Source organism: Anomaloglossus baeobatrachus, chromosome 4 (genome assembly GCF_048569485.1).
Source record: "Anomaloglossus baeobatrachus isolate aAnoBae1 chromosome 4, aAnoBae1.hap1, whole genome shotgun sequence".
Taxonomy (NCBI): domain Eukaryota; kingdom Metazoa; phylum Chordata; class Amphibia; order Anura; family Aromobatidae; genus Anomaloglossus; species Anomaloglossus baeobatrachus.
In genome coordinates this window covers 267,066,028-267,093,222 of record NC_134356.1, presented here as the reverse complement: position 1 = coordinate 267,093,222, position 27,195 = coordinate 267,066,028, and the positions used below count along the sequence as shown (strand labels likewise).

Genomic DNA, 27,195 nt, shown 5'->3' with positions numbered 1-27,195 from the left:
GAGACAGACGGGGAAAGAGACAGACTGGGAAAAAAGACACACCTGGAAAAAGACAGACAGGGAAAGAGACAGGCGGGGAAAGAGACAGACAGCGAAAGAGACAGACAGCAAAAGAGACAGCAAAAGAGACAGACAGAGACAGACAAAGACAGACAGGGAAAGACGGACAAAGAGACAGATGGGGAAAGAGACAGATGGGGAAAGAGCCAGATGTAGAAAGAGACACACCTGGAAAGAGACAGACCTGGAAAGAGACAGACCTGGAAAGAGACAAACAGGGAAAGAGACAGTGAAAGAGACAGACAGCAAATGAGACAGAAATATACAGACAGGAAAGACGGGGAAAGAGACAGACGGGGAAAGAGACAGATGGGGAAAGAGACAGACAAGGAAAGAGACAGACAGCAAAAGAGACAGACAAAGACAGACAGGGAAAGACGGGGAAAGAGAGAGATGGGGAAAGAGACACACCTGGAAAGAGACAGACCTGGAAAGAGACAGACAGGGAACGAGACAGCAAAAGAGACAGACAGCAAAAGAGACAGATAGCATAAGAGACAGAAGTAAAAGAGACAGACAAAGACAGACAGGGAAAGACGGGGAAATAAGACAGATGGGGAAAGAGACAGATGGGGAAAAGACAGATGGGAAAAGAGACAGACCTGTAAAGACACAGACCTGGAAGAGACAGACAAGGAAAGAGACAGGGAAAGAGACAGACAGCAAAAGAGGCAGACAGAGAGACAGACAAAGACAGGGAAAGACGGGGAAAGAGACAGATGGGGAAAGAGACAGATGGGGAAAGTGACAGATGGGGAAAGAGACAGACAGGGAAAGAGACATACCGGGGAAAGCGACATACCGGGGAAAGAGACATACCGGGGAAAGAGACAGATGGGGAAAGAGACAGATGGGAAAAGAGACAGATGAGGAAAGAGACAGACCAGGGAAAGAGACAGACCTGGAAAGAGACAGACGGGAAAGAGACAGACGGGGAAAGAGACACACCTGGAAAGAGACAGACCTGGACAGAGACAGACCTGGAAGGAGACAGACCTGGAAAGAGACAGATGGGGAAAGAGTCAGATGGGGAAGAGTCAGACGGTGAAAGAGTTAGACGGGGAAAGAGACAGATGGGGAAAGTGTCAGACGGGGAAAGTGTCAGACGGGGAAAGAGTCAGACGGAGAAAGAGTCAGACGGGGAAAGAGTCAGATGGGGAAAGACACAGACACAGAGTAAGAGCGAGACAGACACAGAAATAGAGAGAGAGAGACACAGAGACACAGAGATAGAGCGACAGAGAGACTGATACAGAGACAGACAGAGAGATAGACACAGACAGACACACAGAGACAGACAGGGAAAGTGACAGATAGAGAGACAGAGACAGACAGACAGAGATTGGGGGAGAGACCATTATTATCCCGGGCAATGCCCAGGTACTACAGCTAGTAAATAAATAATTTAAAAAATGGCATGCAGTCCCCCCAATTTTGAAACCCAGCCAAGGTAAAGCCTTACAACTGAGGGCTGGTATTATGAGACTGGGGTGACCCACATTATTGGGATCCCCCAGCCTAAAAATATCAGCCAGCAGCCGCCCGGAATTGCCGCATCCATTAGATGCGACTTTACCGGCTCTTCTCCATTTCCCTGGTGCGGTTGCAATCAGGGTAATAAGAAGTTAATGGCAGCCCATAGCTGCCACTAAGTCTTAGATTAGTCATGGCAGGCGTCTATGAGACACCACCCAATACTTAATGAAAGTAAATAAACACAAACACCCAAAAAACCCTTTATTTGAAATAAAAGGCAAAAAAAAACCCTCTGTCACCACTTTATCAACACCCCAAACACACCTCCAGGTCCGAGGTAATGTACACGAGGTCCCACGACGCTTCCAGCACTGCTACATCTGACACTCACAGCAAGCGCCATAGAACAAGACTGCTCACTGTGAGCTCCACGCAGCAACTGAAGTGAGCCACTCTATCAGCGGTGACGTCACTCAGGTTAGCCGCAGCCACAGCTGGAGTCCCCCACCTGTGACAGCAAATCACCTGAGTGACTGAAGTAAGCAGCGCGAGCATTGGTGTTGTCACTCAGGTGATTTCCAGTCACAGCTGGAGTCCTCCACCTGTGAGTGCAAATCAGGCCGCGACTGAAGTGAGCAGCAGCTGGAGGACTCACATGAGTGACGGCACTGCCGATCACGCGGCTCACTTCAGTTACTGCCTGAACCTCACAGCGGTGAACCCGTGACGTCACTGCTGCGACACACGCCATACTGCAGGAACCGTAGCTGTGACATTAGGGGTTCACCCCAGTTCATTCTGATTACTGCGGCTCTGTCTGCACTCACAGCTGGTAGTCATGTTCTATGACACTCACTGTGACAGGACAGGGATATAGCAGAGCTGAATTGCCGTGGGACTTCGTGTGATTTACTTTGGACCTGGAGGGGTTAATAAATCTTTCTATCTATCTATATATCTAAAGGTGGTGTCACACATAGCGACGACGATGACAACGACGTCGCTGCTAAGTCACCATTTTCTGTGACGTAGCAGCGACGTCATATAATCACAGAAAAAATACTCCTAAAAATTTTTTCGTTAAACTTTTATTAAATATCAATATATTGAAACATGAAGCAAGGGGGGGGGGGGTGTTCAGAAAAATATAAAATACCCTAAGGGTCTAAAGTACAATATAAAATAGTCTAGTGGACCAGCCAGCGGTATATCCCAGCAAATGGTGGGAAAGGCTTATATCGCTCCACCAGTCAACTTTACAGATGATGATACATCAATTTTTTAACATTCATTGCAGAAACATTTTTAATACACAATTATTATCATCCAGATCCAATAATTAACCATGCATTGAAAAAGAGACTTACATAAAATGTAAATTTATAGATAGATTTGGCATATATCTCTCAAATACAGAAACTTGAACTATATGTATTATTGGTAGGGCAGTGTAAGAAGATATAATTATAGAGTACTGTAGTGGGATAAAATAAACATACAGTATTCTTTTCATGTCAAAAAAGGCATAAACAAGTCAGCCCCAAGAAATATTACCCAACGCGTTTCGCCTCCTTGGGTGGAGGTTCATCAGGGGTATAAATATTACATATGTTCCATAGTGTATCACACGTTGTAATATATTAGTTTAGATTATCATTCTTCAAATAAAAGATATTTTTACAATGTAATAGAATTCATCAGTGGGACCTCTTTTCCATTCATAAATATAGCCTCACTCTGATGAAATATTTCACAACAGAGGGCTCTCAGCCCATAACCTATAGAATGAAAAAGAGAAAAATATTCTTTCACATATATAGAACATTCTCTTATGCCACTTACAAAATTCTCCATAAGGTGTATAAGGACCTCAGTATATAACAAGAAACTGTTACTCACAGGTCAGTGAACCCTTCAATGGTTAATCAGTTGTTTTTATAAATCCATTCAGGAAAAACATTCCTGTGACCTAAAAAAAGGGAAATCATAAGACCCTTTTTAATGCAACAGTAGAGAAAAGAAAAGAGGGGGGGGGAGGAGTGGGGGGGTATTTTTTCTGTGATTATATTTTCGGGTTACTCCCCTTTGATCGTTTTTTCTGTGATTTGTAGCAGCGACGTCCCGCTGTCGCTGTATGTGACATCCAGCAACGACCTGGCCCCTGCTGTGAGGTCGCCAGTCGTTGCTGAATGTCCTGCTTCAGTTATTGGACGCAGTAAGCTGTAACCATGGTAAACATCGGGTAACCAAGAAGCCCTTTCCTTGGTTACCCGATATTTACCTTAGTTACTAGCATCCGCCGCTCTCACGCTGCCAGTGCTGGCTCCCTGCTCCCTGCACACGTAGCTGGAGTACACATCGGGTAATTAACCCAATGTGTACTGTGGCTAGGAGTCCAGGGAGCAGGGAGCCGGCACTGGCAGCGTGAGAGTGGCGGACGCTAGTAACTAAGGTAAATATCGGGTAACCAAGAGACGTGCTTTACTTGGTTACCCGATATTTACCTTAGTTACGCTTCCACGCGTCGCTGCTGGCTGGGGGCTGGTCACTGGTCGCTGGTGAAATCTGCCTGTTTGACAGCTCACCAGCGACCATGTAACGACGCAGCAGCGATCCTGATAAGGTCAGATCGCTGGTTGTGATCGCTGCTGCGTCACTATGTGTGACACCACCTTAACTATCTAGCTATCTATCTAGCTATTCTTTCTAATTTTTCTATCTATTCATCTATTCTAGCTAGCTATCCATTATCCTATCATATTTTGTTTCTCCTTTAAAAAATGCATTAACAAAAATGCATGAAAAATGCATCAAAAACGCACCAAAAACGCACCTACATTACAAGCTTTTTTTTTTTACATTTCCAGGCTCTCTCTGATAAGGTGCAGTTTTGGTTGCAGTTTTGGATGCAGCTTGTGTGCAGAAAAAACTGCAGGATGCGCATGTAGCCTGAGGGTATCTTCATAAATGGTGTTTTTGTTGCATTTTTAATGATTTCTAAAATGCCATGCACATGCTGTTTTTTGGTTTTTTTTTTACTGTGCACAATTTGAGCCATGCTATGTTGTTGCCAAGACCACAGAATGTCAATTCTTTCAGCCCTTTTGCAGCGCTTTTCAAGAGCAAGTAAAAACACTGCATAAAATGCACGTAAAAATATGATAAAAACACAATTATGAACATACAATAAAGTGAAAGCATCGTACTTACAGAATGGGGTACTCGTTTATGTTACAGCTGTGCGTCACATGATTGTCCAACAGCTATGGGTACTGAAACTTATGAGATTGCATCCCTTTTGATATGAGTGTCTGTCAACACATGCCCCCCTTGTGGTGTTATCATAAGGGTGGGCCTTAAAGGGGAGTAACTAAGGTAACAAACCAATAATGACGAAAACACACTTGTGAATGGAGTTTGGATTCAGCGGGTTCAGCAGGACTTTAGTTAAAAAAATCAGTTTGGGACCCGAACATGACCCCACATCACATATAAATCAATGAGAACCCAAATTTATGTGCTGTAAACTGGCTGTGAAATGGCCGCAGGAAGGGCTAGGGGGCAAAATGAAAAGGAAGCAAAATGGGGCAATTGACCTGCAAACAAATGTGGATAGGGAATAAAAAAATGTAAATAAAATGACATGGGCTCCAGCCTATTTTTAATAACCAGTGCAGGTAAAGCAGACATCTGTAGGCTGCGACCCTCAACTGTCTGCTTTACCTTGGATGGTTATCAAAAATAAAGGGGATCCTATTCCGTTTTTTTAAATTATTTAAATAAATAAATAAATAATAGTAAAAAAATGTGGTCTCCTTCCTATTTTTAATAACCAGTCAAGGTAAAGCCGATAGCTGAGGGTTAGTATTATCAGGCTAGAAAAGCCAATGGTTATTTGGCACCTCCCAGCCTAAAAATAGCAGCCTGCAGCCGCCCCAGAGGTGCTGCATCGATTAGATGCTCAAATTCTTGATCTTTGCCCAGCTCTTCCCGATTGCCCTGGTGCAGTGGAAATTGGGGTAATGACTTTGGGGTTCATGCCAGATGTGAATTGATAGCTGCCATCAGGGCCAAGGGTTAGCAATGTATAGACATATATCAGACACCCCCATTAGTAGCCTGGCAAATGTAGAGTTAAAAAACACACTCACACACAGGAAAAAAAATCTACCAAGGCCAGGGAGGCAGACAGGGGTGGGAATAGATAGCAAAATCTTACCAACATATTCCCACCCCTGTTGCACCTGTCAATCAAATAACAGTGCATTGCTGGAACTTTACTTGCACATATTTCTGACATAAAAATCCAATCTCAGAACAAAAGGTACCGTATGCTTACATTCAGCCCCCTAGAGCCAGTATAGCACTGGCTTTACTTTATATATGAAAATCCTGATGGTTAGTTCTCGTTAAGTCACTTGACATCCAGCCCTAGGATGGCCTATATAGATCTGATGTTTGACATACTGTTTGTATAATGTTCTAATATATTTGCAGACTGAAGCATGTCCAAATATGCAGGAACGCTCCCATGTCTTCCTGATCATCAAACAGGTATGTTGATAGTTACGGTATGCATACACTCTTTTGGGGACCAAAAAAAATAAAAAGTCTAAAATGACAAACTGTGAGTAAATAGTATTATATAAAACAATAACAAAAATAAAGATGTACAAAAAGGATCCAGAGACCAAAATTAATAATATAGTAATCACTTTATAATGTTATATGCGAAAAAAATAAAAACAGGACAAAAGTAGTTCTGAAAAACACTTAGGCCACATGCACACATTGAGTAGTTGGTGACTTTTTTACCTCAGTACTAAGACAAAACCAGGAGTGGAACAATCAGAGGAAAAGGGCGGCGTCACATGGGACGATCTATCAGGCGATCGCACGAGCGATCGTACCCGCCCCCGTCGTTTGTGCATCACGGGCAATTAGTTGCCTGTGTCGCACAAAGTCATTAACCCCCTGTCACATGCACTTACCTCCCGGACGACCTCGCTGTGGGCGGCGAACATCCTCTTCCTGAAGGGGTGTAAATACATGTGTGGTCAATATAAAGGACTGGCACATAACTTATTTCTTCCGAAAACAATACTAAGGACCAGGGGGCACTCACTGCGAGTGGAAGAAAAGCGATTCCGACACCTAAATAGGAAAGGGTTCTTTACAGTTAGAGCAGTCAGACTGTGGAATTCCCTACCACAAGAGGTAGTAATGGCAGATACTATAACAGCTTTTAAAAAAGGGCTGGATGATTTCCTTAGTACACAAAACATTGTTGGTTATAAATGACTTAGTAACTAAATGTAGAACTGGTGGAGGAAGGTTGAACTAGATGGACCTAGGTCTTTTTTCAACCTAAGTAACTATGTAACTATGTAACTATGTTACAGCGACGTCACACAGCGGCCGGCCAAAAGAAGCGGAGGGGCGGAGATGAGCGGGACGTAACATCCCGCCACCTCCTTCCTTCAGCATTGCCGGCGGGACGCAGGTAAGCTGTGTTCGTCGTTCCCGGGGTGTCACACAGAGTGATGTGTGCTGCCTCGGGAACGATGAACAACTGGAGCTCAGAAGGAGGACCGACATTTTGAAAATGAACGACGCGTCAAAGAGCAATGATAAGGTGAGTATTTTTTCTCGTTCACAGTCGTTCGTAGCTATCACACGCTACGATATGTCTAACGATGCCGGATGTGCATCATGGAATCCGTGACCCCGACGACATATCACCCGATATATCATAGCGTGTGACGCCGGCCAAAGTATAATAGAAACACGAGCACCACGTTTGTCTTTATCATCCACTCCTTGTTTTGGTTTACAAATATTGAGGTAAAAACCTCATGGCATATTCAATGTGTGCACATGACCATAGGGCTCAATTCATCAAAGCAGTATTCTGGTGTAAAAAGCTTTGAAAAGTCATATCATTTTTTGTAGCTTCTCTAAATTTATGCAACTTTTTTATTTTTCACACCACTTTCGCACAGTACCGATAATGTGAATCGGTGCCATAGAAACCTTTGCTTATTATATTCATGGTGAGTGGTGCCATTCGCCACGCTACAAATCTTACTTAAAATTAATGGCATTCTGCACGCAATGATGCACTCCATTCATCAAAGTACTCCTGATTCATGAAGAGTGCATACTCATGAATCAGGAGCATCTGACTCCAGTCCATCTCCTCATCAAGACTGGCCAGTCTTGATGTGTCAGGCTCTCATAAAATATGTAAAAAAAAAGTGGTATCATCCTAAATCATGATTGTGCATTCTGAAAAAGAATCACAATAGGAAGCAAGATTGTATGGGAAAATTAGCTATGTCAATGTACAGTACTGTACAATTGTTTTTAAGGCAGGTGTAGAAAAAATTCTGAAAAGGAAGCACTCATTCAAACGTCTGTGGACATTGGTTTGATCTCAGACCACAATGTGTAGACTCACCACGGGTCTCCTGACCTAAACTCAGCAGTCTAATATACAGTTGTGCTCACAAGTTTACATACCCAGGCAGATTTTTTTACTTGCTTGGCCTTTTTTCAGAGAATATTAATGATAACACAAAATCTTTTTTTCCACTCATGGTTAGTGGTTGGATGAAGCCATTTATTGTCAAACTACTGTGTTTTCTCTTTTTAAATCATAATTACAACCAACCAAAAACATCCAAATGACCCTGATCAAAAGTTCACATACTCTGGTGATTTTGCCCTGATAACATGCACAGAAGTTGACACAAATGGGTTTGAATGGCTAATAAGGCTATGTGCGCACGTTGCGTTTTTTTCCTGCGTTAACGCTGCGTTTTGAACTGCAGCGTTTCAGTGCCAAATTGCATGCGTTCTGCTTCCCCAGCAAAGTCTATGAGACATCCGAAAATTCAATGCGCACGCTGCGTTTTTAAACGCAGCATTTTGGATGCCAAAAAAGCAGCATGTCACTTCTTTTGTGCATTGTAGCTGCGTTCTTCACCCATTGAAATCAATGATGTGGGTCAAAATGCAACCAAAATGCACTTGGACTGCATTCTTGTTGCGTTCCGCATGCTTTTTTGACAAGCAAAACGGAGATCTTTCAGTCTCTCTCTGTCGATGCCGGTCAATCTCTCTCTGTCTGTTGATGTCGGTCAATCCCTCTCTGTCTGTCGGTTGGTCTCTTTCTCTGTCAGTTGGTCGCTCTGTCTCTCTCTCTCTGTCCGTCGGTCGGTCTCTCCCCCTCTCTCATACTCACCGATCACTGGCACGGCGCTGCACGGCTGTCACAAAGCTCCGGCGGCTTTTCCTCTTTTGAAAATGTCGACCGCTCATTATTCCATCTTGTATTCCCTGCTGCTTTCCCCGCCCACTGGCGCCTATGATTGATTGGAGTCAGACACGCCCCTGCGCTGAGTGACAGCTGTCTCTCTGCAACCAATCACAGCCGCTGGTGGGCGGGTCTATATCATACAGTAAAATAAATAAATAAATAATTTAAAAAAACGACGTGCGGTCCCCCTTAATTTTGATACCAGCCAAGATAAAGCCACACGGCTAAAGGCTGGTATTCTCAGGATGGGGAGCTCCACGTTATGGGGAGCCCCCCAGCCTACCAATATCAGCCAGCAGCTGCCCGGAATTTCCTCATCCAGTAGAAGAGACAGTCCTGGGACTCTACCCGGCTCATCCCGAATTGCCCTGGTGCGGTGGCAATCGGGGTAATAAGGAGTTAAAGTCCTAGTTTAATCATGGCATGTAAGTTAAAGAAAATAAACACATACACCCGAAAAAATCCTTTATTTGAAATAAAAGACAAACAATCCCACCCTCTTTCACCACTTTATTAACCCCAAAATACCCATCCAGGTCCGGCGTAATCCACACAACGTCCCACGATGCTTTCAGCTCTGCTACATGAAGCGGACAGGAGTGATCACAGACCAGATCGCTCTCTGTCAGCTCCATGTAGCAACTAAAATGAGCCGCACGATCAGCGATGACGTCAGTCAGGTTACCCGCGGCCACCGCTGGATCCTCCAACTGTGACAGCAAGTCGCCCGAGTGACTGAAGTGAGCTGCACGATCAGCGATGACGTCACAGGTGAGTTGTGGTCTCGGATGGAGGACTCCAGCTGGCCGCGGGTAACCTGAGTGACGGCAGCGCTGCTCACGCTGCTCACTTCAGTCACTCAGGGTATTAGCGGTCACCGGTAAGTCCTTCACGGGTGACCGCTAATCAGGACGCGACACACAGACAGAGCTGCGGTATGACAATGAAGTAGGGTGAAGTTCATCTGAGTTCATTCTCATCGCACGACTCTGTCTGTTGTCAACGGGCATGTAGCAGAGCTCAATTGCCGTGGGACCGCACTTCAAAAAATGCATCCAAAACGCATACAAAATGCATGCAAAACGCATGCAAAATGCATCCAAAATACATGCGTTTTGGATGCTTTTTTTTGACAAATGCAGTGTTTGCAGTTAGAGGGTGCATTCTTTTCCACACTGTACAGAACGCAACGTGTGTGTGACGCCCTGGGCAAGCCAGGGGTCACAGGTCATCACACCACCACACCCTACATCCCAGTTAGGAACACCAAGGCTACTAAAATCCTTGTTGCCTTCCTCCAGGGGCTGATGTTCACACCAGGGGGTGGGCCAGGCGGTTGGCTCCGCCCACCGAGGAGTTCACAGCCCTGGAGGCGGGAGGAACCAGGCAGTTGAGGGGAGGAGTCAGCTCAGGGAAGAGCTAGAGTGAGGAAGGAGTAAACAGCTAAGTGAAAGTGAAGTGGTAGTGGAGCAAAGAAGAAGAGAGTAAAAGTGAACGTAGAAAGACCTGAAGTTAGTCCAGCTAAGTGCAGGACAGTGTCAGCAAGGTCAGCAACAGCGGTGATCGTCTGGAGGGGGACTGCTCGGAGGTTGCTGGAAGGACCGCGGACAGGTAGTGGCCCGGCGGTCTGGAGCAGTATACGAAGGACAGTCAGCACCAGGGCAGGGGCCTCTCGGACCCCGGCAAGGCTAGGAGTCGCCATAATTTGCCGAATCCGTCAGTGAAGGGGACGTCGATCCCCCAACAACCAAGTCCCGACTGAAGGCAAAAGTCCAACCATTAAGGAGGAACACCGCCAGGGCACCAGTTCCTCAGGGCCAGCGTCTGCGGGCAAAGCAGGGCTCCTCCGGCCCATATCTAAGCCGGGGAGTGGGTTACCGGTGGGAACCCATCGCTACCAACATAGAAACACTAGGTGCAGGTCAGAGGGACATCACCGTTACCTACTGGGAGAGCAAGTGCAGCCGTCCGTGGGAACCGTCTTTCCAGCCGTGTGGTTTACCGTAAAACTGTGTCAACGTCTCAGGCTGAGTGAGTACCACAGTGCCGCAAGGCACAGTGCTGCCCCCGCGTCCCTGCGCCCACCAGGCCCTGCACCTTCCACTCCATCACTGGGCCCCGGGATCACCAACCCCTACCCAAGGAGGGGCAACACAACACCTGGCTGCTCCGCATCACCACTCCCGGGATCCCCATATTGAGCAGCGGTGGTGCTACAAATCACCACAACCGTGGGTGGCGTCACGGACAATAAACCATCCCCACACCCAACTACCCCCCTTTCACTCACGGGCGAGGAGCGCCGCTAGAGTCCCCGGGATCCGGCTCATCGCTCGAGCCACCGAGCAGCAGCAGGCGGCAGCAGCCGCGGCAGCCGGACCCGAGCAGCAGTGGGAGAGCGCGGCGTCCCCTCCTCCGCCCGCGACATGTGCACATACCCTAAAGGTAACATCCTCACCTATGACCTGTTTGCTTGTAATCAGTGTGTGCATAAAAGCTGAGTGAATTTCTGGGATCCAGACAGACTCTTGCCTCTTTCATCCAGCCACTGACGTTTCTGGCAGGAAAGCAAAAAAATTGTCATCGGATCTACGGGAAAAGATAGTTATTATACAAACAGGAAAGCGATACAAAAAGATATCCAAGGAATTGATAATGCTAGTCAGCAGTCTTCAAACTGCGATTAACAAATGGAAAATCTGGGGCTCTGTAAAAACCAAACCACGAAAAGGTAGACCAACAAATCTTTTGGGCACAACTGTCAGGAAAATTGTTCGAAATGCAAAGAGCAACCACCAAATAACATCAGCTGAAATACAGGACACATTGAAAACCAACGGTGTGACTGTTTCAAGATGCACAATAAGGAGGCACTTAAAGAAAAATGGGCTGCATGGTCGAGTCACCAGAAGAAAGCCATTACTGTGCAAATAAAGTATCTTGCCTATAATATGCCAAACAGCACAGAAACAAGCCTCCAAACTTCTGGAACAAAGTAATTTGGAGTGGAGACCAAAATCAAACTTTTTGGCCAGAACCATAAACGTTACATTTGGAGAGGTGTCAACAAGACCTATGATGAAAGGAACACCATTCCTACTGTAAAGGTGGATCTCTGATGATGTGGGGATGTGTGAGCTACAAAGGCACAGGAAACTTGGTCATAGTTGAAGGAAAGATGAATACAGCACGTTATCAGCAAAAACTGGAGGCAAATTTGCACTCATCAGCCTGGAAGCTGCACATGGGACATACTTGGACGTTCCAACATAACAACTATCCAAAAGACAAGGCCAAGTCGACCTGTCATTGGCTACAGCAGAACAAAGTGAAGGTTCTGGAGTGGCCATCTCAGTGTCCTGACCTCAATATTATTGAGCCACTCTGGGAAGAACTCAAGCATGCAGTTCATGCAAGAAAGCCCAGGAATTTACAGGAACTGTAGGCTTTTTCCCAAGAAGAATGGACAGCTTTACCATCTGAGAAAATAAAGAGCCTCATCCACAACTACCTCAAAAGACTTCAAGCTGTCATTGATGTTAGAGGGGGCAATAAACGGTATTAAGAACTGGGGTATGGGAACTTTTGATCAGGGTCATTTGGATGTTTTTGGCTGTCATTAAGAGTTAAAAAGAGAAAACACAGTAGTTTGACAATAAATGGCTTCAGCCAACCTCTAAGCATGACTGGAAAAAAAGATTTTGTGTTATCATTCATATTCTCTGAAAAAAGGCCAAGAAAGCAAAACATTTGCCTGGGTATGCAAACTTTTGAGCACAACTGTAGGCCTCACGTAGTCCATATATTGTGGTCCGAGATCAGACCGATGTGCATGGACAACTGAATGAGTGCTAAGAATGCTTTCTAAAACAGAAGTGTTAAAAAATTATTTTTATCAAATAATAAACTGAAATCTAATGAACAAAGAAGAAATCTAAATCAAATCAATATCTGATGTGACCACTCTTTGCCTTCAAAACCGCAGCCAATTATTAATTCAAGGTACACAGTTTTTGATGGAACTCAGTAGAGGTTGTTTCAAATATCTTGAACAACTAACAACAGATCTTCTGTACTCGTAGATGCAGGTTTGTGTAGGAGGTGGTCATGACGTATCTATAGGGATAAGCGGGTCTCCAGTGTAAAACTTCCCCTTACCAACTGCACCTACAATAACGACACAGACTACAACTTTATTGCACGAATGGCCACAGCTTTATTTAACAGTATATATGTACCCAAACTCGTGGCTCAACATGCCACCCATTGATAACACATACCCTGTACATATATACTTATTCTCCACAAACCACACCTGATAGATCCGTCCGAGAGGCCAACCATCATTCCTATCCCCCGGCCGTAACCTCCAACCGGCCCAGAGGACCACCTCGGCCGTGACCAACCGACCCAAGGTGTGGGGTAATAACGTTCCATCGTTAATTACCCCTCCCCAGAACTTGCAGGACCTCTGCCCACAAGTTCCCATCCAAACCGAAGCCACTCCCCCTGAGTGGCTTCATACCAACAAACCGACTGTCGGTACTCCCAACCTCTCTGAACGGACCTATCACCCCGCCACAGACCGGCCAAGTGACACCTTACTTGGCCCGGGCCCTCCACACCCCCATTACTTGCTTTAAGCCATCCTTCAAAACCAACATCCACAAAGCCAAACCTATGCCCGTGAGATGAACCCCATCTCGCCTCAAATACTGCTCTGTGGACTCCTCCAGCTCTCTGTGTCGGACCACCAATACTCCATTTCGCGCTCCGACCCTGCCAATGTCCGGTTCAATTTTTTACCCGGGCCCTGTTAATATGATCCACCGACCTCGCGAAACGCCACTGCTTCCGGCTATGATACCGGACCCTACAATCAAAATACCAGAGAACGCCTTCCACAAATGCAACAAGTCAAACTTGATATCCCTCTTCAACTCTCTCGCCGCCCTCACTCCAAGGTCATTCCCACCCACATGCAGAATTAATGCATCCGGTTCCCGATCAATACAGCTATAATACGCCACCTCAGGACGAACTCTCCCCCAGGTCATGCCCCAAATTCCAAGCCATTTCAGACGGGCTTCCGTCATCGCCACTCCGAGCTGCCGACCATCCCGGCGAACATCCGCCCGCAAAGCTTCCCACCATCTCCCAATCTGCCGAATCCAATCCTCACTCAGCCCTCACCTAACGGCTTCAGTCGCTGCCCCAATCCGGAAGGAGTGTGACCCTCAATCCCTTGGCTCCTCCCACACCCGTACTAAAGCCGTCTTCAGCACTGCGATAAACTGGAATCGCTATAAAGCGGATCCATTCCCATGCCTAAGGAAAACAACAGGGTAACCACCCCGCACCTTCAAAAAACTCCGTCACTTGTACCACCGGGCATAGCTGGTGCCCTGGAAATTCAAACAACACCACCAGGCGTCCACGGCCCACTTGATCCGTCTTTGAAAACCGTAGCCAGTATTCCGCTCTATCCATCCCAAGCATCACACCCTCCACCAACAGTCCGCCTCCCGCTTGCCCAGCCGGGCTAACCAATTCTCCGATGCAAAAGGCCCAAAGAACGCCAATACGAAGGCCACTGTGAACAAGACTTGTTCATAAGGAAACGAGCATATATCCCCACAAACACCCCACCAAACGAACCAACAATGGGAACGCTATAGGCCGCCTTGCGTCCCGCGACCGCGCCCCCTTTCGAAAACCGCCTCATTGCCTGCCATTCCAGAAAAATCCTTTGTCGCGTCCCGAACCCTTTGCATTTTAAACAAGAAAGCCCACGCCTCCAACTTGTAACCTATGACCGAAACAGACCGACCTGCAGAAAAATCCCCACTAAACAACGACAAAACCCCCAACGCTCATCCCGTGTAACCAGGCTCCATAAAATCCGCCTTCACCAACTCTACCCATTTCTGCCACACTGACGGGTACCGGCCACCGATCTCCTAATTCCCTCAAATGCTACACAGACGCCAGGTCCCACAGCCATTACGGGCATAGTTCTCCATTCTCGTCTGCTCCTGGCACAGTCACCGGAACCTGTGATACTGCAACCGAAATAGCGCATCAGCCACCTCATTTTGAACCCCGGCACATACCGGCCACCACCCCAATGTTTAGCGCCAAGCAACGCAACACCAGATGCCTCAAGTACCCCACTACTGGAGGTGATTTAGCCGACAGTGAATTGCTAGAATGCACCACCGCCATGTTATCACAATGCATGCAAAGCTTCTTGCCTGCAAATTCGGGGCCCCACAACTCCACTGCCACTAAGATGGGAAACAATTCCAGCAGCGCGAGATTCTTTACAAGCCCCTTTTTTCACTCAAAGCCGTGGCCATTTCCAACGCACCAATGTGTTTGAAAAATTGCCCCAAAACCCGACGCCCCCCTCCCCGCGTCCGTAAATAATTCCAGCTGTCTATTTGACAATGCCATGGTCATCCATAACATCTTTCCATTGTATTGGTCGAGAAACGCATCCCACACCAGCAGATCTCCTTTCATCACCTTCGTCACTCTGACAAAATGATCCGGAGCTGTCACCCTTGCAGCTGCGCTCGCCAATCACCTATTAACTATTCGCCCCATCGGCATAATGCGACAGGCAAAATTCAATTTTTCACGCACTGACTGCAAATCCCACAACCGCACCGTCCCAGCCTAATACAAAACTGCACTGACGCCTTCAAATCACGCAGCTTGCCCTACCGGCAATCGTTATTCCATAGCCACCGTATCAATTTCGATGCCCAAAAAAACCCCGAGCCGTCACTGGCCCTTCCGCTTTTTCTTTGCCAACGAAATACCCAGGCTTCCCGCTATCCGCTCTAACGTAAATAACAACAAGGAACAAACTAAGGAGCCCATCGGGCCAACGCAAAGAAATCAACCAAATAGTGAATCACTGAATGGACTCCTGCCACATCCCTGACTACCAATTCCACAAAAGAACTAAATGCTTCAAAATAAACACATGAAATGGAACAACCCCTTGGGCAGGACCGATCCACACAGTATTCAACATCCCACATGCACCCTAAAAGCTGAAAACTCTCCGGATGCCGGAAGTAAACCAAAAACTGCTTCCACGTCCACCTTGGCCATCAGGGCCCCCCTGCCCGGCTACCCGCACTGACTCCAATGCCGTGTCAAACGAGACATGCAGACCGCAGACAACTCAGGTGAAATCCCATCGTTCACTGACAACCCTGCCGGATAGGATAAATGATGAATGAGCCAAAAGGTGTTCGGCTCCTTCCTGGGTACCACCCCAAGTGGCGAAATCCTCAAGCTGGAGAATGGCGGGTCCTTGAACAGGCCCGCCATCATCCACAACTCCACCCCCTTCTGCAGCTTTTCCCCCTACCACCTCCAGATGTTTTTCAGCGGACCTCAAATTACCCGGGCGAAACACCGGCGCCTCGGATTCAAACTGAATCCGGAAACCCTCCTTAAAAATTTGTCGCCAACAGCTCCACCGCCCGAACATACGGATATCTATTTAAATATGGAAGCATCGCCTCTACCCTCACTGGCGGCATCCCTTTTCAGACCCCTCCCCCAACTCTCCTTAACCTTGTTTGAAACACCTGGCCAAAGAGTGGGAGCCTCCACAACCGGAATACTCGTATTTTAACCGACACGATGCCCCAAACTTACATTGCCCCTCATTAAATTGCCAGCATGACCCTTTTTCTGACCAGCCGGGGACCCGCCGCTCGCACCCGGGCTCCCGGCACCCCCTCGAAAGGGCTGGGCCGGGGCCGCCATTAACCACATCCACAAGGAAATATCTTTGGATGCCAGGCCGCAGAGCCTTCCGTTGCTGGAACTGCTCATCATATCGCAGCCAGCCTAAACCACCATACCCTCTGTACGCCTCGCCGATCGAGTCCATGTAACCGGAAAAGGGGGGGGAACGACGCTCCGGCTCCTTTTTCCCAATCACACTGGCTAGGGTCACAAAGGCCTGTAGCCAGTTAGTAAAAGTTCTCTGGAGCAACCTATACTTCCTTTTCTCCTCATCCTCCTTTTCCTTCTTGGGGTCACTTGGCTTCCTTTGTCCACGTTAAACTTTTCCAAGGGGAGCAGGGAAAAATGTTCCACATACTCCCCTTTCCGTATCTTCTACCTCACCTCCTTTTTTTTTTTAATGTACCCCTAACGGACTTTCAAAGCACACGTATACTGCACTCTGTGCCTTATCGTCCAAACGCACAACCTCATCCTCCTTTTCTTTTTTCTTTCCCACGTCCTTGCTAACCACCGCCTCAGCCGCCGCGCCGTCCGCCTGACCCGCAACAACCGCCAGCACAGCTTCCTGAGCCTCTACCTCGCGCACCGGCACAACCGGCAACACACCCACCGGGGAGCCCACCGAAGCCCCCCGCCGGACCCAGGCCCGCTCTGTCCTAACCGTTCAGCCAACAACCCCAAAACCCCAAAAAAATTCCACCCCGGGTAACCTCGACTGACTGACCGCACCCAGCATACTACCCCCCGCGGAGGAACCCCCGCCCCCGCTACCCACAACATTAAACATAGTGGTCGTCCTCTCACCGAGCTGCCTCTGAACCGAGCAGCCATAACACGAACGTCCTGCTGCCGCTCCATCCGTTCAGCCGCCTCCTCCAATCCTACTTCCTCGCCGGCTTCAGAAACGCCGCTGAAGTCCTCAGGGGGGACCGACTAGGGGACAGCCTGCCTCCAGCGGCCGTCAACCCCCACGGTCACCGCACCCTGCTCCTCCGGGCGTCTCCCGCTGGGCCTCTGTCTGTTCCGCGACGCTGCGTCCTGCCGCCATTCTTCTTTTCTGCCTCCACTCCTGCCTGCTGCGCCGTCCCCCCTTCAGTCATTTGTATGGGTCTCCCTCCCTGCCGACTGCAGGGAGGCCGTGCCGCTCCGACGTACGCAGGGAACTCCCCCCAGCCTGATCCTCGCTGGGGGACACCGTTATTACTGACCGGAGCATCCGGCCCTGTGGACTACAGGGCCCTGGTCCTGGTCCTCTCTGGCTGCCGCTCCGATCCGCGCCGCCCCTCACGCACCGATCGCCGCCCTGCCGCCTGCAGGGGGTCTCCGCTCCCACTCCACAACTCTGGGCACCACCCCCAGCCAGCTCTTCACTGGGGGCTGCCGTCGCTCCGGTCTGGGGCCGTGCAGGCCGCAAACCGGAAGTAGGCCTCGCCGAAGCTCCGCCCACTTCCGGCCCACGGGATCTCCTGCGAGGATTCCTCCCGGCGGCCGGTTACTCTCCAGACAGGTAAGGAGAGCTCCGCTGCCCCGGAGGGACCTCGAGGGGGCTCCCAGATCTGTTCCTCCTCCCTCCGCCGGAGGAGTAGCGCTCCGGTGGTCACGCCCGCCGAGAGCGCAGCGCCGGCCCGGGTGCAGGAGCAGCAGGCCTAAACACTCCAGCCCCCAGACCGCCGCCAGCTGCTCCCGCAGCGCGTCCACTCCGATGGCTTCAGAGGCCCCACCAGCAGTGCAGCCAGGGCCGCCATCTTGCAGGTCAGCGAGGCAGCAGCACAGGTGGGACACACTGGTTGTAGGACAAAAGAGGCAGTGACCTATGCACATCCCCTTTATACCCCCTGCAACACCCCACCCCTTCCAGTCTATCCCCCAATCCCCTTTGCCGTTTCTCCCACCAATTCAAAAGCCCCATATACAACCTTCTAGCCATACTGTATACCTTAACCCTTTCCTACCCTGAACCCTCCCGATCGTCATGGGGCCTATTCACCCCTATGGGGTTCACTGCCCATCTTGTTACCCCTCACTCCTACTGTGTTTTCTATTATTTTATGTGCTTTATGCTGAATGTATTATACATGTGTCGAATCCAATAGAGAATGTGATAAGAAGTAAGAAGTGCTGCTGCTAGAAGACACAGTTTCTCAATGTAGCAGAGCTAGAACTGTGTAGCAGCCGGCGCCACCAAGCACCTGAAAACCCAATATAAAGTGTTTTGGTTACGTAATGTGTACTGTATTTTTAAATGTATTAACGATATACAGTCACATGAAAAAGTTTGGGCACCCCTATTAATGTTAACCTTTTTTCTTTATAACAATTTGGGTTTTTGCAACAGCTATTTCAGTTTTATATATCTAATAAGTGATGGACTAAGTAATATTTCTGGATTGAAATGAGGTTTATGGTACCAACAGAAAATGTGCAATCCGCATTTAAACAAAATTTGACCGGTGCAAAAGTATGGGCACCACAACATAAAAGTGACATTAATATTTTGTAGATCCTCCTTTTCCAAAAATAACAGCCTCTAGTCGCTTCCTGTAGCTTTTAATGAGTTCCTGGATCCTGGATGAAGGTATATTTCACCATTCCTATTTACAAAACAATTCCAGTTCAGTTAAGTTTGATGGTCGCCGAGCATGGACAGCACGCTTCAAATCATCCCACAGATGTTCAATGATATGGTCTGGGGACTGGGATGGCCATTCCAGAACATTGTAATTGTTCCTCTGCATGAATGCCTGAGTAGATTTGGAGTGGTGTTTTGGATCATTGTCTTGCTGAAATATCCATCCCCTGCGTAACTTCAACTTCGTCACTGATTCTTGCATATTATTGGCAAGAATCTGCTGATACTGAGTTGAATCCATGCAACCCTCAACTTTTACAAGATTCCCATTGCCGGCATTGGCCACACAGCCCCAAAGCATGATGGAACCTCCACCAAATTTTACTGTGGGTAGCAAGTGCTTTTCTTGGAATGCCGTGGTTTTTTTTGCCTCCATGCATAACGCCTTTTTGTATGACCAAACAACTCAATCTTTGTTTCATCAGTCCACAGGACCTTCTTCCAAAATGTAACTGGCTTGTCCAAATGTGCTTTTGCATACCTCAGGTGACTCGGTTTGTGGTGTGCTTGCTGAAACGGCTTCTTTCGCATCACTCTCCCATACAGCTTCTCCTTGTGCAAAGTGCGCTGTATTGTTGACCGATGCACATTGACAACATCTGCAGCAAGATGAAGCTGCAGGTCTTTGGAGGTGGTCTGTGGATTGTCCTTGACTGTTCTCACCATTCTTCTTGTTTGCCTTTCTGATATTTTTCTTGGCCTGCCACTTCTCGGCTTAACAAGAACTGTACCTGTGTTCTCCCATTTCCTTACTATGTTCCTCACAGTGGAAACTGACAGTTTAAATCTCTGAGACAACTTTTTGTATCCTTCCCCTGAACAACTATGTTGAATAATCTTTGTTTTCAGATCATTTGAGAGTTGTTTTGAGGAGCCCATGATGCCACTCTTCATAGGAGATTCAAATAGGAGAACAACTTGCAAGTGGCCACCTTAAATACCTTTTTTCATGATTGGATACACCTGCCTATGAAGTTCAAAGCTCAATGAGGTTACAAAACCAATTTAGTGCTTTAGTAAGTAAGTAAAAAGTAGTTAGGAGTGTTCAAATCAAGAAATTGTTAAGGGTGCCCATACTTTTGCACTGGTCATATTTTGTTTAAATGCGGATTGCACATTTTCTGTTAGTACAATAAACCTCATTTCAATCCAGAAATATTACTCAGTGCATCAGTTATTAGATATAGGAAACTGAAATGGCTCTTGCAAAAACCCAAATTGTTATAAAGAAAAAAGGTTAACATTAATAGGGGTGCCCAAACTTTTTCATATGACTGTATTAGCCAGATAAGTTGAAGATAAAGATTTTACAGATGTAGTAGTGTTAAACACCTCCTGGATGTAAAGGAGCTTAGCGCAAGGTGGGAGTAGCGAAATTTGGCCAGTGGGTTGGCTGGAGAGAGCAGTTCTCCAGGAGGGTTCGTGGAGTGAGGATGTAGCCTTGTAACTTGGGCCCTTCGGGGAACTGGAGGTATCCTCTAAGGGTCTGCAGTCTACAGCTCACCTCATGGCTTAGAAGCGACCAGTGTCTAGATGGCCATCAGGGCAAAGAACCTCAGATGGGCCAAAGAAAGTCGAGTGACTAGAAACTGTCAGGGGCAGAGGAGAGAACGGTTAGGTGAAGAGTAAAGAAGGGAGAAAGAGGAGGTATAGGCCCGGCAGCTGGTGGACGAGGCCCCAGATAGCAGGATAGGTCGAGATGGAGTAAACCAGGAGAAAGCGTCAGCAGAACCGTAGAAGTATGGCCATATCTGTCATGATGGTGGAAGCTAAAATAAACTGTTCAACATTGTTTTGCCAAGAGAACCCCAGTGTCATGTTTCTCTCTACTGCGTCTACAATGGTGATCGGCTGCGGGGTGATGGATGCTGCCCTGAAGAGAACCATTAAGTGTTGCACACAACACCTGAAGCTGTCTACAAACACTGATTCTCTGTGCTGAAGGAGTGCGGAGCTCCCGCGGGCCCACGTCCGAACCTTCCTTCAGTTGCGTGAATCCTTCTGTCTCTTCATGCAATCCCAGACAGACTGATGATGAGATCAGGGTTCTGTCTGGGTTATTTTATTACTTCCAGATCTCCTTGTTTTCTTTACCCTGGAGATAGTTCTAAATGACATTGTCTGTATGTTTCACTGGCAGACACAGACAGATGTCGAATCCTAGCCAAGAAAAATATATAAGCCTCCTTTGCAATCCAATAGCTCATCTTAATGTAAAAGTCCACCTGCTTTGGAGGTGGAAATGGGCTCCCTACTTCTTGAGCCTCTGTGCAGCCACCATGTTATTGGTGCAACATGTGCAGCCGCATGTTGCACCAATAACATGTCTGTCCATGTCTGCACTTATATTTACCATTAATTTTTGTTTTTCACTCATTTTGTTCATTAATTTGTTTCTTTATTACTTATTTTTTAAAACATTCTTTTACTGTGCAGCATTTTTTTCAATACTAGCCTAAAACGTTTTCACAGTACTGTATGTGTGGCACCCCAGTGGTCATGGGAGCCACAGTGGCATTGTTCTCTTCACCAGGGGGCAATACTATGCCTGGAAGTAGTGGGGAAAATCTCCATGTCAGGTACCATTACAAACAACAATTCCTAATGCATGCCAGAAGGGGGAGCTCAAGTCCTGTTTGGGGCGACCTTCCCTGTGCATACTGGGCTGGGGAGGGGCTAGACAGAGGTACAGGAAGAGGGACCTGAGAACTCGAGTAGCAGGAAAATAGAACGGTCGCTGTTAGGGAGCTGTCTGCAATCTTTCCAGGACCGAGCACTGAATCAGGACACTGGGGTCCTCGACTGTCAGGTGCTAACGGCCCAGCAGTAAACCCAGAGGGCAGGAGATTCCACATTTCCTGGCCTATCAGAGACTCCCAAGGCGAAGTAGCACAATAGAGCCCGGGGCCGCAGAAATATAAGCGGGCCCTACATCCGGCTCGCGCTGCCCGCCACAAGGGACAAGGCAAATTACATCTAGGAAGAGGGATGCTGTGCTGTTTCAGGCCACAGCAACCCACATTCAGAGCGCACTAAGGAAGGCCTCCAACCTACCTGGCAAAGAGAGATTCCTCACTGTTTCTTGGCTGACCGGACCACTGTAACTCTCGGACCATAACATCTGACCAGTAAAGGTAAAGGAAACTACCAGCCTGTGTTACAAAGTTACTGTCGGCGTCCTCAGCCCTACACCCCAGTGTACAACACCATAGGCTACCACCCCATCATCCTCCCTGGGGCCCACTGCACCTGTGGGGAGCTGAACCATCCCAGCTGCGACACCATCCGCCCCAGAGGACCACACCTGCAGCTGCGGCTAATCCCTGGCCGCACACCACAGGTGACGTCACGAGACAACTACTACTACCAACGACCTTATCCCATCTCCTAAACCCCTTTTTGTGGACACCTCGGGGCCACGAAGCCGGGCAGGGCCACCCGTGACATCACTGACCCATACCGGCCTGGCGAAGAGTAATCCCAAATACACCCCTGGACCCGTGGGGTGCTCCATATGTATATAAATTGTAAGGGCATCCATAAAGTGTCAAGCAGCCTTGCCTTACACCCAACTCCCCAAAAATGTATGAAATGATAATGCAGTATCATATAGCAGAGCGGAAGCAGATAAAAAAATATAGAAAAGAAGATCATATTGCTTGAAAAAGATCATTTCTGGGTAGTCCATGTGAAGACTATCCCAATCATTTTGCTGAAGAATCGCACTGTAGATTGTAGAAATCAAACTGATTCCAATTCTTATTTTAAAACTGTAGAATAGAAATGTTATTAAAAACCCCTTTCTTCCACATATTGTTTGTTGTGTTAAAAGCTTGTCTGTTACATTTTCTTTCCTCTGGGGTAAACTATGCACCGATAAAGAAGTGGCAAATTTTTGATGCAAGTATAGCAACCAATAAGATCAAATCAAATGTTATCTTTGTATGGATAAAAATCAAAATATTTTTTCACAGGTCCAATTAAGAAGCAAGATGATGACCTTATCTCAAACCCCTTTGTTTGCCCGGACTTACTTAGGTATAGGAGTAAAGAGGTAGAAGAAAGGGTCAGTTGAAATGTAACCATTTGTATTTCAGTGTGTATTATTGTATTAGTCATATTATTTTTATTGACTTGTAATTGTATTGTCTGGATATACAGAATACATGAACAATCACACACAAATGGCAGCATGTTGGAATTTAGCTTGTAGATTGCTGAGACTATTTGTCCCTTTCCTGTCCACCTGTGTTTGCTGCAGTGAGGTGGTAATGTATTTAGCTCTATGGGCAGCACTCCTTTATATATAAAAACCATCAGAAAGTCTCTGGCTTCCAGTTACTTAGTTCAGTTAGGCCTGGTCACTGATCTTTTGCTGATGTGTGTCATTCATATATACTGTTGTCTGACCTTGACTTGTATTTTGACCACTCACTTGCCTTCTGAATTAACTCCTGACTAGAGATGAGCGAACCGGTCCCGGTTCGCCGAACGGAGGTCCCGTTCGAGTTCGGTTCGTCGACCGTTCGACGAACCGAACTCGAACCGCTTAGGAAACAATGGCAGGCATTCACAAACACATAAAAACACCTACAAAACACCCTCAAAGGTATCCAAAAGGTGACAAACAACTCACAACACAACACAAACACATGGGAAAGTGACAAGTACATATACTCATGCGAAAACAAAGGAGCTGGACAAGGAAAAAGAGGAGGAGACACAGATATGAGTATATGCAAGGGAACGTCGATGCCATTACTGAGCAACTTGAGCCCTGCTCATTTTAGGCTTCCAATCTGGATAAATTGCCTGAGCTCGACACGTATGCCTTGGGGATCTTGTTGTGTCCTGCAGCCAGCGTTCTCTCGGAACCTGTCTTCAGTGCTGCTGGGGGTCTGCTGGCAGATAAGCACACGTGTCTGTCCACTGACAATGTGGACATGTCTCTCAGACGACTTTTGTTCCCCTGGGTCAGCCAGGGGACGGGAAAGGCACGCGTATTTTTGAGAGTGCTTCATGCAAAGCATCTTTTTCTTTTTCAAAAGGGGGGTCAACTGATGCCAGTCAAGTGGGGTGTGTGTGGCACAATTAGTGGCAACGAGGGAGACTGTGGTTGGAGTACCCTCGCTGTGTTTCTAAAAGAACCAAGATGAACAAGTCATGGCTCTCAGAGGACTTTTCTTCCCCTGGGTCAGCCAGGGGACGGGAAAGGCACGCGTATTTTTGAGAGTGCTTCATGCAAAGCATCTTTTTCTTTTTCAAAAGGGGGGTCAACTGATGCCAGTCAAGTGGGGTGTGTGTGGCACAATTAGTGGCAACGAGGGAGACTGTGGTTGGAGTCCCCTCACTGTGTTTCTAAAAGAACCAAGATGAACAAGTCATGGCTCTCAGAGGACTTTTCTTCCCCTGGGTCAGCCAGGGGACGGGAAAGGCACGCGTATTTTTGAGAGTGCTTCATGCAAAGCATCTTTTTCTTTTTGAAAAGGGGGGTCAACTGATGCCAGTCAAGTGGGGTGTGTGTGGCACAATTAGTGGCAACGAGGGAGACTGTGGTTGGAGTCCCCTCGCTGTGTTTCTAAAAGAACCAAGATGAACAAGTCATGGCTCTCAGAGGACTTTTCTTCCCCTGGGTCAGCCAGGGGACGGGAAAGGCACGCGTATTTTTGAGAGTGCTTCATGCAAAGCATCTTTTTCTTTTTCAAAAGGGGGGTCAACTGATGCCAGTCAAGTGGGGTGTGTGTGGCACAATTAGTGGCAACGAGGGAGACTGTGGTTGGAGTCCCCTCGCTGTGTTTCTAAAAGAACCAAGATGAACAAGTCATGGCTCTCAGAGGACTTTTCTTCCCCTGGGTCAGCCAGGGGACGGGAAAGGCACGCGTATTTTTGAGAGTGCTTCATGCAAAGCATCTTTTTCTTTTTCAAAAGGGGGGTCAACTGATGCCAGTCAAGTGGGGTGTGTGTGGCACAATTAGTGGCAACGAGGGAGACTGTGGTTGGAGTCCCCTCGCTGTGTTTCTAAAAGAACCAAGATGAACAAGTCATGGCTCTCAGAGGACTTTTCTTCCCCTGGGTCAGCCAGGGGACGGGAAAGGCACGCGTATTTTTGAGAGTGCTTCATGCAAAGCATCTTTTTCTTTTTCAAAAGGGGGGTCAACTGATGCCAGTCAAGTGGGGTGTGTGTGGCACAATTAGTGGCAACGAGGGAAACTGTGGTTGGAGTCCCCTCGCTGTGTTTCTAAAAGAACCAAGATGAACAAGTCATGGCTCTCAGAGGACTTTTCTTCCCCTGGGTCAGCCAGGGGACGGGAAAGGCACGCGTATTTTTGAGAGTGCTTCATACAAAGCATCTTTTTTTTTTTCAAAAGGGGGTCAACTGATGCCAGTCAAGTGGGGTGTGTGTGGCACAATTAGTGGCAACGAGGGAGACTGTGGTTGGAGTCCCCTCGCTGTGTTTCTAAAAGAACCAAGATGAACAAGTCATGGCTCTCAGAGGACTTTTCTTCCCCTGGGTCAGCCAGGGGACGGGAAAGGCACGCGTATTTTTGAGAGTGCTTCATGCAAAGCATCTTTTTCTTTTTCAAAAGGGGGGTCAACTGATGCCAGTCAAGTGGGGTGTGTGTGGCACAATTAGTGGCAACGAGGGAGACTGTGGTTGGAGTCCCCTCGCTGTGTTTCTAAAAGAACCAAGATGAACAAGTCATGGCTCTCAGAGGACTTTTCTTCCCCTGGGTCAGCCAGGGGACGGGAAAGGCACGCGTATTTTTGAGAGTGCTTCATGCAAAGCATCTTTTTCTTTTTCAAAAGGGGGGTCAACTGATGCCAGTCAAGTGGGGTGTGTGTGGCACAATTAGTGGCAACGAGGGAGACTGTGGTTGGAGTCCCCTCACTGTGTTTCTAAAAGAACCAAGATGAACAAGTCATGGCTCTCAGAGGACTTTTCTTCCCCTGGGTCAGCCAGGGGACGGGAAAGGCACGCGTATTTTTGAGAGTGCTTCATGCAAAGCATCTTTTTCTTTTTGAAAAGGGGGGTCAACTGATGCCAGTCAAGTGGGGTGTGTGTGGCACAATTAGTGGCAACGAGGGAGACTGTGGTTGGAGTCCCCTCGCTGTGTTTCTAAAAGAACCAAGATGAACAAGTCATGGCTCTCAGAGGACTTTTCTTCCCCTGGGTCAGCCAGGGGACGGGAAAGGCACGCGTATTTTTGAGAGTGCTTCATGCAAAGCATCTTTTTCTTTTTCAAAAGGGGGGTCAACTGATGCCAGTCAAGTGGGGTGTGTGTGGCACAATTAGTGGCAACGAGGGAGACTGTGGTTGGAGTCCCCTCGCTGTGTTTCTAAAAGAACCAAGATGAACAAGTCATGGCTCTCAGAGGACTTTTCTTCCCCTGGGTCAGCCAGGGGACGGGAAAGGCACGCGTATTTTTGAGAGTGCTTCATGCAAAGCATCTTTTTCTTTTTCAAAAGGGGGGTCAACTGATGCCAGTCAAGTGGGGTGTGTGTGGCACAATTAGTGGCAACGAGGGAGACTGTGGTTGGAGTCCCCTCGCTGTGTTTCTAAAAGAACCAAGATGAACAAGTCATGGCTCTCAGAGGACTTTTCTTCCCCTGGGTCAGCCAGGGGACGGGAAAGGCACGCGTATTTTTGAGAGTGCTTCATGCAAAGCATCTTTTTCTTTTTCAAAAGGGGGGTCAACTGATGCCAGTCAAGTGGGGTGTGTGTGGCACAATTAGTGGCAACGAGGGAAACTGTGGTTGGAGTCCCCTCGCTGTGTTTCTAAAAGAACCAAGATGAACAAGTCATGGCTCTCAGAGGACTTTTCTTCCCCTGGGTCAGCCAGGGGACGGGAAAGGCACGCGTATTTTTGAGAGTGCTTCATACAAAGCATCTTTTTCTTTTTCAAAAGGGGGTCAACTGATGCCAGTCAAGTGG

At 47.6% G+C, this 27,195-nt stretch overlaps 1 long non-coding RNA gene across 1 annotated transcript in view; it reads left to right on the top strand.

The window, feature by feature from the left end:
* LOC142301443 (uncharacterized) overlaps positions 1–23,310 on the top strand; it is a 30,025-nt gene extending 6,715 nt beyond the window's left edge. Inside the window, exons 2-3 of the long non-coding RNA XR_012752805.1 lie at positions 6,034–6,090; positions 23,237–23,310. This is a non-coding gene — a long non-coding RNA (uncharacterized LOC142301443). The remainder of the gene's footprint in view (positions 1–6,033; positions 6,091–23,236) is intronic.
* Positions 23,311–27,195: the final 3,885 nt, after the last annotated feature.